The sequence below is a fragment of the Alligator sinensis genome, unplaced genomic scaffold (genome assembly GCF_000455745.1).
Source record: "Alligator sinensis unplaced genomic scaffold, ASM45574v1 scaffold544_1, whole genome shotgun sequence".
Lineage (NCBI taxonomy): Eukaryota > Metazoa > Chordata > Crocodylia > Alligatoridae > Alligator > Alligator sinensis.
In genome coordinates this window covers 2,160,033-2,168,435 of record NW_005841937.1, presented here as the reverse complement: position 1 = coordinate 2,168,435, position 8,403 = coordinate 2,160,033, and the positions used below count along the sequence as shown (strand labels likewise).

General features: G+C 43.7%; 1 protein-coding gene across 2 annotated transcripts in view; it reads left to right on the top strand.

The window, feature by feature from the left end:
• Positions 1–8,403, top strand: part of TNIP3 (TNFAIP3 interacting protein 3) — a 149,511-nt gene that overhangs the window by 3,183 nt on the left and 137,925 nt on the right. For both annotated transcript variants that reach the window (XM_025199141.1, XM_006019735.3), the window contains exon 2: positions 6,894–6,995. The gene's annotated coding sequence lies outside the window, so the exon portion shown is untranslated. The remainder of the gene's footprint in view (positions 1–6,893; positions 6,996–8,403) is intronic.

The following is an 8,403-nucleotide window of genomic DNA, read 5'->3' as shown; positions in this document are numbered from 1 at the left end:
GCCCCCAGTGAGGTGCTTGTCCAGCTCCTCTTGAAGACCCCCAGGGTAGGGGAGAGCACCACCTCCCTTGTAAGCCCATTCTAGATTCTGGCAACTCTTACTGTGAAGAAGTTCTTTCTAATGTCCAACCTAAATCTGCTCTCTGTCAATCTGTGGCCATTGTTCCTAGTTACTCCATGGGGTGCCCTAGTAAACAGAGCATCACCTATTCCCTGCTGCCCTCCTGATGAACTTATAGGCAGCTACAAGATCACCTCTCAGCCTTTTCTTGCAAAGGGTGAAGAGATCTAGGTCCCTTGGTCTATCCTTGTAGGGCCTTGCCTGCTGGCCTCTGACCATATGAGTGGTCCTCCTCTGAACCCTCTCAAGACTCTCTGCATCCCTCTTGAAGTGCAGCTCCCAAAACAGGACACAGTACTCTAACTGTGGCCTGACCAGTGCCACATAGAGGGGAAGCATCACCTACCTGGACCTGTTCATCATGCATCTGCTAATGCATGATAAAGTGTAGTTAGCCTTGTTGATCACTTCATCACATTGAAGACTCATGTTCTTCTTGGAGTCAACTATGACTCTGTAACAAGTGGAACTTCCTGGGGCCGGTCAGATGTTGGCCCGCCCACCTGTATCTGGGCTAGCCACCTGCTTCTCTCACCTGCCATGCCTTTTTGGAGAAAGATTAAGATATTACACCGGGGGGAGGCTGCCCATTTTCCCACCTGGATGCCAGGGGGCACTATCTGCGGCTCCATTCCTCCCCTACACCACAGCCCAAGCCTCACAGGTGCTCCTTCCAGCTAGCTAGCACTGGGATCTAAACTCCGGAGTCCCATTGGGACTCTCACTCTACACCGGAGCTCATGGTCCCAGCACCCTCACACTGGGTTTACTGTGTACATGCATACACAGCAACATACACTGGGCCCTGGGCCCACACACTGGGCTCCAACCCTGGACATACTCTCAGGGCTCCAAGTCCTCTCCCCAAGCCCTCCTTGGGCAATCCCCTTATCGCTGGCCCCAGGAGCTTCCTTAATAGCTCCCTAAGACTCAGGGCCCCACCCCCCTGGAGTTTCACACTCCTTTATGCAGCCTCACCTCCACCACAGAGTCTGGGTGCTGCCACAGGTCCCTCCACCAAGCTGGGCCCTACCTCAGTGCTCCGCAGTGAGTTTGGGTCCCCCTTGCTCGATCTCGCTCACCAGGGAGCTGGGGTGGGTTGGGGCACCTTAATAACCTTTCACCAGGGTGGTAACTGGCCTGGTATTTCCTGGGGGATCCTGCACCACTGGGAGCCCCACCAGGCCACCCACTTCCAGCAGGATGCAGTTTTAGGTCATGCCCAGGAGCAAGCCTCCTAGCCAAGGTTCCTTCCAAGGTACGCACGTGCATGGCTGCGCACAACTAAAAGTCTGGCCGCACACAGCCTTTTCAAGGCCACACACCGGGAGAGGAGCTGAAGGTAAGCTCCAAGGGGAGGTAGGGGCAGGAGCTCCGCTCCCCTCCCCTGCTTCACCTTGGGGAGCGAGGAGGCATGTGGCATCAGGGCCAGGGAGTGGAGCACTTCCCCCGGAGCCAGCAGAACCACAGGCACTCAGCTCTGGAGGTCCTGGGGGCCACCACAGTTGTGGAGGGAAGGGCCAGGTTCCTGTGCAGCTCAGGCAGGCTTCAGGGGGGGGGGCGGGGGAAATCAGGCTTGCTGCTTTTCTTTTTTTTCTTTCAGTGGAGCCTGCTTTCCCAGGCTGCTGCCTGCATGGACTGCCTGCACAGCCTCTGAGCTGCACAGAGCCTGGTGCTGTGCTCTGTGGCTGTAGAGCAGCAAACTAAAACTCCTCTGAGGTGTTTTATTTGCTGCACCCCAAAGTCATTTAAGGTGCATTACACTGCTGAATTTCCTACAGCATCTGGAATTAATGAGCAATAAACCGCCAACACATGCAAACACCAACACCATTAAAGTGGTGCAAAAGCACTTAGCCTGCTTTAGAGTGTCACGTACGCTTGCCCCTCATTTCATCTACACATGGCCCTGACTTTGGTTTTGAATTCCACTGACTTTGAATTATGACCCAACTGAATATAACAAAAGCAGGTGAAGATGATAACATAGGATTAATGCATATAAGTTCAATAGATGACACTGCGTAGTGATATTACTACAAAACATCTTAGACAGTATACATTCTCAGTCATTGGGTTTTGTCTTTACTACTATAAGTTAAGAACCAAATATTTCTTCTGCTCAAGGTACACTTCATTAGTTGGTTGATTCTTGTTGGCATCAAGGCTGAAGAGAGTCACGATTGGATAAATGGAAAAAAAAAACCTGTAATGTTTCCCACCCGGGAACACTCTAGATATCATTTGTTTCATTCACTGGCAAAAAGGGAGAAAATGAGCACACAACTTTTTATGAAAAAATGTTGTTTAAAACCTTGTAAAAGGAAGCGTTCTTGAAAACTGCAGCATGTTTATGAGTTGCTTTACTGAAAAACCCAAGTAGAAAAGGAAAGGAGAAACCTGAAAAGCCTGAGAGTGTTACCATGCTGCAGCTTTTAAATATTTATTTTTTTATTTGCTTCCTCATCTGAAATTGCTTTTATTTTTTGATCCTTAGGCCAGGTACAGACATTACACGTTTACTGGAGTAAGTGACTGGAAACTGGTCAATTCCCATAACAGAACAGAAGTTCACCACGTACAGATTAGTTTAAAAATGGTGGAACCTAGTCTAGGATTTGTACCCTCCCCCACAGCAAGTGGTGAATGTGTGCTCTGTTCACTGATCTAAACTATGCCATTTATTGAAACTCACGTAACTTAAATCGATTCCACTTTGGGTTTTCTGAATGTCTGTAACTAGCTTAGTGTTTAGACTTTAAGAGCATTTATACATGTGCTCCAGGAGTGGTGGTGATTGGAGGGGCCAAGAGCCACTCTAATTAAAGCACCCAAAGCATCTTCTGTATCATCATCCCTGTGCTTAAAAAATGGGGGTGGGGGTGCTTTATCTAACGTTCGTTCGATAAGCTGTAAACAAAGCTTCCCCCAGCATGATTCTTAAGTGCAGAGATGCTGATACCTGAGACACTGGAGGCTGCTGGAGCACAGTAATTTCCACGCTCCAGTAGACTCAATTAATCGAGTCTGCTCTGAGGTGCTATAAGTACAGCACATTGGAGAAGTCTCACTGCTCGTGTGTAGGCGCTCTAAAAGTGCAGCTTCTGTTTCAAGGTCTATCTCCTCTTCTTGCCCTACCCTGTCACCAAAACAAGAAAGTCAACTCTATATCTCCTCTTCTTAATGCTCATTTACCTCTTAAGGTTCTGAACCTCCTTATTATTTATCACTTCTACTTTTTAAACTCTTCAGAAAAAGCCTGTTAATCTGTTTCTCTTATTTGCAGATACCTTGTGTTGCTAAATGCTTCTGGACTATTTCACAGAGGTTGTTTTCACTAAACACCTGAATAGATTAGCTTTTGGTATCTGGTTGTAATAAAAATAAGTCTCACCTAACTTCAAACAGTTTGCTATTTGGATTTAGAAAGTCTTCCATCCACATCTCTCACAGCTTAACCCAAACTCTACTCTTTCAAAATACATCAATTATTATGCAATACTGGCTTATAGTTTCTCTAGAGTAATTCCTAACTGATCTATATGGCTTTACTAAAATTTCATCCTGACAGGCAATTGGTTTGATTTCATTTAGATTAACACCTCATAAATTTACTTTGACTCTGATTAGCTACTCACTTCCGTTCATTGATTCTTTCTACATCTGCTTTTCATGCCTAATGTTTTTCTCAAGTTTCCCTTATAAACCTAACCTATTTCTTTCCTTTTTCTACCAGTTCCTGAAATTCCTTGTTGGTTTTCATGATCTTTCCATGATTTGTTATACATATATTACTTCACATGCACAGTTCCACCTCTTATTTACACTGCTTTGAAATTCTGCATATTTCTTTTAGGAGGTTGTTCTTGGTGGTGAAAGTCAAAGTAAAATACAAAGTTGGGCACAGGAAAAATGATGAGAAGAGGAAGGGAAATTTCCACATTTAAAGTGAGCTATTGGATCGGAGTTGGGTTTTTTTTGTTTGTTTGGGGTTTTTTTTAAGGGCACCTTTAATAGTGCGCCTGATGATTCTTGCATAGGACAGGAAGGAGCATCTTGCATGACTGAGGTCAGTCCTGCCCCTTCTAACAGAACTTATTTTGGAAATTGATCCAGCTCTCTTGTAACACTAGTTATAAGTTTGTTCCTACTGAAAAGCTATTCCAGACGCCCTGTGCCTCTGATGGTTAGAAACCTGGTTCCCAGCTGAAATTTATGCAAGGTCAATTTATATCCCCTTTGTTGTTCTTGTTGCCTTTCTAAGCTTTTGTTTTGGTAGGCCAAATAAACTGAGGGGTTTTTTTGTATGTTTCCTTGTAAAATATGATTGGAGAGCCTCCTAGTGGTCCTTCTCTATGCCTGCTGTACCTCTAATCCTTCTTCAACATTAGTTACCAGAATTTTATATGTGATTTCAGATAGGCTGTTATCACTACCTCAGACAATAACATTAATACTTGCCTATGTCTACATGCACATCCATTTTCAGTCTACCAAGCTTTGTATTTTCATAAGCAGAGGCTCATCAGTGCTTAGCTGCTCTTTTGTACACAGCTCCCAATTTGTATATATAAATATGTGATCATTATGCAAAAAAAAAATACATCTGCAAGGGAGAATTTTATAGGCCTATTAAACCATTATAGTCATTCCCTAATAATGAAATTTTTCATTTCTATATTAATGCTGTCAGTCTCATTCTGAATAGACAGCTTTGTCAAAATGCAGAAGGAAGGCACCTAGAATTTTTTAGGATATGTATATGTATGGCCACATAATATACGATTTAAGTGTGTGTGTGTGTGTGTGTGTGTGTGTGTGTGTAATGACTTAAGGATATATGTGTAGATATATATTCTAGATAAATATACATACATATATAGATTCTATATATTATCCATATAATGCACATATATCCTTAAGTCATATATAACACACACACACACTTCCAGGTTCGGTTTCTATGAAGACTAAAAGTTGATTTTATACTTGCCTAAAATGATCACTTTTCATATATTTTGGAAAATCTTTTACCAGGTTGTACCTCTGTTCCCTGGATGATCCCTACATCCAGTTCTTGTCTGGGTATGAAATGGGATCTTTGGTTCACTGTACTTAAGTCACTACGGTGAATAATTACAATATAAGTGTAGCCCGGGTGTACACAGGTATGTACTCCCTTCTCCAACTGAAGGGGATTGTTAGCTGGCAGGGGTGCTGTGGGTGAAACTGTAGACTACTCACAGTTTCCCTCTGTCCCAAAGGAGCCAGGCTAGGACATTCTGGAACTTAACTATATACAAATTTATTATTTACATAAACGGATAAAAATAGACATAAACACACACACATGTATAACAGTATATGTATTCAGATATATATCACTCTAAACCTTATTCTTTACAATGGTTCACCACCACCGGGGTTTTAGGTAAGTGACAAGTAAACACAGGCAAGTGACAGCAAGGGGTCCAAGCGGATTCCCCAAGCAGGGTTATAGACTCTATTAAAGGACTAATACACAAATATAGAGGTACCTAATATATAAGGTGCAATATTACAGAATATAATAAATATCAAAATTAATACAAATTTGCATCTCTATATAAACAACATGCACAATTCTTATGTGATGCTATATCCCAGGGATCTATGCTACCTCAAAAAGGGCATCAGGCCCCGCATGAGCAAATGGCTGATCTAAAACTGATAAACAGGGGAATACAGGAGGACAAGAAATAAGTATAGGGGAACAATCACTAAATGCAAATAGCTGGTACAGGGTCCAGCAGAGGCCCAGCAAGGATCTGAAAGCTATAAACTTACAAATATAATAACATACAAAATATGAGGTGCATAACCCTTCAGTGCTCCCCAGGCCCCAACAAGATTTCTAGGGATGTCCCCTTGGAGCACCCTTTGACCTAAGGAAGCCTTCCCTGGTCTAGGCTTCCCTTTCGGCCTTACCACCTGGATAATTCCCCCTCCAATGTGGGAATCCCTTTCTCCAGGGAACTCGTGATTCCAAGGGTCCCGGGTGGGTGGTCTTCACCTGCAGGTATGTTGCTCCTATCTGGCAGGAGCTTCCTGGGCCCTTGCCCACCCATGCACTGAGGGCTCAGCCTTTTTGCCCAGGGTCAGAGGCTCAGGCTGCCTTATGCAACACCTGGGCTCAGTCCCCCGCATAGGAGACTAGATATGCACTGAGATCCTGGCAATGTGACAGGAGTGATGTTCCCGAGCTGCCTCAAATGGCTCCCAGGGTTTTGGTCCCTGCTTGGGACCTGCTGTGCAGCAAAGCCTGCACCATACCCTGGCTACTTACCAGGCAGGGTTGCAGACCCGAACTACCTTGAGCAGCTCCTAGGGTCTGGGTTCGATGCACTGACTTGTGCACTGTGCTCCTGCCCACTTGGTGGGGGGGAGGGGAGGGAGTGCAGGGGGCTGCAGACCTGAGCTGCCTTGATCAGCTCCCAGGGTCTGGGCTCCGTGCACCAGCCCATGCACCGTCTAGAGCCATCACCGAGTCTCTCTGGTGAAGGGAGTCTTCAGAGCTTCTTCAAGGCAACTGGAAATGCCTGCTGGGCAGCAGTCCCCAGTAATTCTTAGCCCTGCTTGCTTCTTCATTCCTCAATGCATCTGCTGCGTGCTGGGCACGCAGCTCCTTTTATTCTCTTTGGAGGCTCCACCCCCTGAAGTTCTGCTGGACCAGCAGAGTGCAGTCTCCAACCAGGTCTGAGGCTTTTTCTTTTCTTTCTTTTTCTCCCACACAGACCAGGGGCAGGACAAAGCCCCTCTCAATGGTTACCTGATTGGATAGGTTCCACCAATCACAATGGAGATTCTCCAAGCCTGAATGCGTTGGGCTGTGTTTGGTAAGTTTGCCACATAAGCACTGTAAATGTAGCAATGTTTACATTTTTTCACATTATAATTTTAGTAGACATGCTATTTTAATCGCAGTTGTGCTTTCCTTTGTTTTAAAGAAAAGTTGCTTCCTGAGAAAATGATGCATATTCCCACATAGAAGAGGTAATTCCTGTAGGGATCAATCAACTTAAGTGTGTCTTCTAGTGAAACTATCCCACTACAAGGGGAACATTTTAACTGCTGTTTTTTGTTTTTGTTTTAAAATACTGTATATACATATATGTCCTCATTTTTCTGTGTTTTTAACATTAATTGCCAGGAAACTACATTCCTTCTAGCATTGGGAAAATTAAGAAATTCAATTTTAAAAATAAAGGAGTCAATCAGTAATGTAACTTTGCTTTGTGCAAATGTAACACAATCTTTAATGTAACTTTGCTTTTCCAAATATCCTTGTAGCTTCAGCTCATTCATGAAGATTTCCTAGTGAGTTTCTCTCTGCAATGAAACAATCTAGAGATTTCAGTCTATGCCTTAACAGATGAAACTTCTTCATGCCACAAGATCTGAGAATATCCTTTATCTCCTTACAAAAGGAAAATTGTAGATTGCATCTTCCATTTTAGTAATTGTAGTAAAGGTTATTTGGGGAATGCCAGGGGGGGCCCACAGGCTTTTTCCAATAATTAAACAGAGATGATAAGGAAAACTTCTCTTTCCTGTGCTCACCAGTGTCCATCAGCCACTAGAGTTCTGGTCCCTGGAGTTGATACCAAAACTACCATGGTTGTCAATGGGAACAGCCTCACAACCCCTCAACAAGATTGACTGTGCATCTTTCAGTCATAAAGCAGATTTGGTTAAAAAGCAAGGTGAAAAAAGGATGACTGTTGCACCACGGTCAGCTTCCTGAGGAATAGAAATCAGGCTCTGAGTTTGGACAAGGATTTATCTTCAGCTTGGAAGGCTGCCATGTTTTTACATGGATGGATGGATGGATATATAATATGTTACAACTAAATTAGATGATTCAAAAAACCCTCCTGCATTGTGAAAGATGCACTTTACAAATCAGACTTAATTAACTTGTGAATTGCTTAAGCTTTTTTTGTTTTTAAAGCAGGAGTTTTCTCTATCAAGAGCCAGATATGAAGTGAGGGGTGAGCTACTACGAGAAATGGTGTGACTCATTAAAAAACAACAGCTGAGTTTTATTTTTAACATGGTCCCTGAGCTGACTTGTTAAAATAAGGGTTACAAATTACCTTTTGTCCTTACTGATCACAAAGATGGCAGGTGAACAGTCACACACAAAGATAGCCCAGAGAATGACTTAGGAATGTCTGTACAAGTGCACATTTGACCATGCAATTTTATATGGGCTTGCAGTGAAACGGGCCCCTGTCCTAATTT